This window comes from Rhagoletis pomonella, unplaced genomic scaffold (assembly GCF_013731165.1).
Source record: "Rhagoletis pomonella isolate Grant_MI unplaced genomic scaffold, Rhpom_1.0 Rhpom_scaffold_00005, whole genome shotgun sequence".
NCBI lineage: Eukaryota > Metazoa > Arthropoda > Insecta > Diptera > Tephritidae > Rhagoletis > Rhagoletis pomonella.
Window position 1 is genome coordinate 1175054 of NW_023458559.1, and position 3427 is coordinate 1178480.

Below are 3427 nucleotides of genomic sequence, written 5' to 3' on the forward strand. Positions count from 1 at the left end.
CTCGCCCGCTGGCTCGAGCGATAACTTGTAGGCAAGGTCCAAAAATTGAATTGATTGAAAGTGACTTCTTAACATTTTAAAAGGCGCGTATAGAATGATGCTCATTTATTTTTCACTTCTACCTTAAACCTAGCTGTTATTGTACCTAGGACAGTGTTGCATTTTTAATATCGTAAATTCTTAATTTTAAGATTAGCTTAAGGGGAATTCACACAAGGTGATTTGTAGTAACTTGTAGGGTTGCAATTGTATGCTTTGATCGCATTAAAAAGTGTTACTTTGGACTGAGTAGGCAATTGAGAAGTAAAGTCTTCTCTCGGCGTACAAAAATCACACTCTATAAGTCACTCATCATGCCTCTGCAGGTGTATGGCGCGGAGGCATGGACAATGAAAGCATTTGATGAGGCGGCTCTTGGAGTTTTCGAGAGAAAGATTCTGCGAAAAATTTACGGACCTTTACGCGTTAGTGATGACGAATATCGCAGGCGATTTAACGATGAGCTGTATGAGCTATACATAGTGCAGCGAATAAAATTCACCGGCTCCGCTGGATTGGCCATGTCGTTCGAATGGACAGAAACGTTTCTGCTCTGAAAATATTCAACGCGGGCAGCGATGCTGGTAACAGAGGAAGACGAAGGCCTCCTCTGCATTGGAAACATCAGGTGGAGAAAGACTTGGCTTCACTTGGCATTTCCAATTGGCGTCAGTTAGCACAGAAGAGTAATGACGGGCGTGCTGTTTTGGACTCAGTAAAAATCGCTTAGGCGGTTAAAGCGCCAATAAAGAAGAAGAAGAGATTGTTGATATTTTACACTTATGTGCACGGAACGTCCTCGGACTATTTCTGATTAAATCCTGCAGTTCGGGAACAAACTAACTGTCGGCAAGTTGGTTGCAGGTTGGGATTATCAACCCAATTCACTCGAAAAAAGGGTTGCATTCACTTTAACTTCATTTAAAAGTGGTGTTTAAGGCGAGTTAAACGAATATTATTTGTATGGCAAACTCCGAGTTTATGAGTAGTCTTTAACGTTTAACTCCAAAATGGTCCATAAACTCGAGTTAAAGGCTCAACGTGAACATAGTATTAAGAAATTATTGACGATTTCTTACGGTAAGTTTTAAAAGCTCAGTTAGTCTAAATAGACTTAACCCTTTCGTACACTCGTCCAATATATTGGCAAAACTATTTTTTTACCTAAAGCTCTTTTTCCTTAAATAAGGGCTTTTGTTTTTAAAATAACAGTTGTTTTGAGAAAAGTATATCATTCTTCTTTTCCGAGTTTCTTTTAATGTATTTTCGGGATACAGTTGAAGGTGCTAAAAGAGTCACAAAACTCGATAGTGAATAGATTAATATATAGGAAAAAGTTAACTATTAGTGGAATTGAGAACCGAAAGAATTTTAGTTGTTATTCTTAGTTTTAAAATATATACCGCAAAAAAAAATAAAAATAATTTACATTACTTCCCAGTTTACCAACCTAGGATACCACTGTCCAACATAATACGCTTAATAAGGAAAAACTAAGAGTTTTATAAAATTTTTAATCGTGTTTTTGAAATCAACGACCCATTATTAGCCGGTAGACGAACTTCCAGATTTTTAGTTTAGGTAACTTAACTGAATTCTTCGGCCAACCTGTTATATGAAAACTGTTATACCATATTCTGACTGACAACGAAAACACTTTCCAGACGAGTTTTGAGATTGTTTGCTGCAGGCTGTTCACACCGGTTGTTAGTGTTTTCATTGACATTTCTTACACCTTATACCCGAGCGCACTTGTGCACAAGGATATATTAATTTTGTTCACATAACGGTTGTTTGTAACAGCCAAAATGAATCGAGATAGATAAAGACAAATGTATACATAAATACTCAGAATGAATAGAGAAGTCGACTAAGCTATGTCTGTCTGTCCGTCCGTCTGTGCGTCCGTCCGTGTACACGATAACTCGAGCAAAAATTAAGATATCTCAACGAAATTTGGTACGTAGGTTTCCATTAATCCAAAGTAGGTTTGTACTGAAAATGGGCGAATTTGGACTGTAACCACGGCCACTTCCCATATAACGGTAATTTCCAGAAATACGAAAACTGGGATATTTTAGTACCTACTGAAGATAATTCACTCAAAATTGATATTTACAATAATTTTCAGACGAAAAATAAGAATATTATAAATTTTTGGAAAATGGGCGTAGCCACGCTGACTTATGGTTACATGTGTATATCTTGGTAACCGCTGCACCAATTTCTTCAAACTTGGCACAGTTATTGGTCTTGGTATAACATACGAAATGGCCGAAAAGTTTTAAAATCGGACAATAACCACGCCCACATCCCATATAATGGTAATTTAGAGAAATACGAAATCTTCGATAAATCAGTAAATATTAGAGCTAATACATTCAAAATTGATGCTTGCAACAATTCTTTACCAAGAAATACGTTTATGATAAATTTTATAATCACATATATGTATATCGGTAACCGTTCTACCAATTTGTACCAAACTCGGTATGGTTATTGTGCTTGCCACATAAAAGAAAATAGTTGAAAATTATTGAAATCGGACTAAAATTACGGCCGCTTTTCATATAACGGTAAATTTCAGAAATGCTTGAAACTGCAATATTTCGAAATTTAAGGATGCTAGTTTACTCAAAATTGATACACGCCGGCTTACCGTCCAGCTGTAGGTTTCGGAAAGGTGAAAAAACATATATTTAATACTTGCTCCGCCCGAACTTAGACTTTCTTACTTGTTTAATTATAGTTTTGCTACACAAAAGAAAAACCAAAATACTTTTCCTTCATTTTCTTTTCATTAACAACCTTTACTATCATTCTTTTTTTACTTTGGTCAGCTAGTTAACCAAAAATCCGAAATGACGTATTAAAGACGATAAAATGACTTCCATTTCGATAAATAATCGAAAAAAAGCTAGAGCAAAATGAGATCGGAATGAGTGGAACGTAGTAGTAGTTTTCAGTGAAAACTGGTTTTCGTTTGACAGATTTGACATGGACGAAAACACAAGTTTTAAGTGGAAATCCAGTTTTAGCAACGAAACCCTATTTTCGATGTCGGTCAGAACATGGTATTTGTTTAGGCCCGACTGCTAACACCGTGCGCCTAAATTCTTGCTATGAACTGCTGCATGTGCAAAAATTTCCTTTATGTAATTGATGAAATTTTTGCACATGCACTTCTCAACTGCCATCTCTAGTCTGCTAGTCGGATGCATCCTCTGGACACTGCTTCCGGAGCATTTTGCGGACTCTGCATGGTTGTAAGAGGTGGTAAATGGACTTTGCCATTGGCAACAGTGCCTACCCACTCCTTTTTGGTCCAATAAATATTTTTGTATACAAATACATACATGCAAAATGCTGATCTCCCCTCTCACTGAGT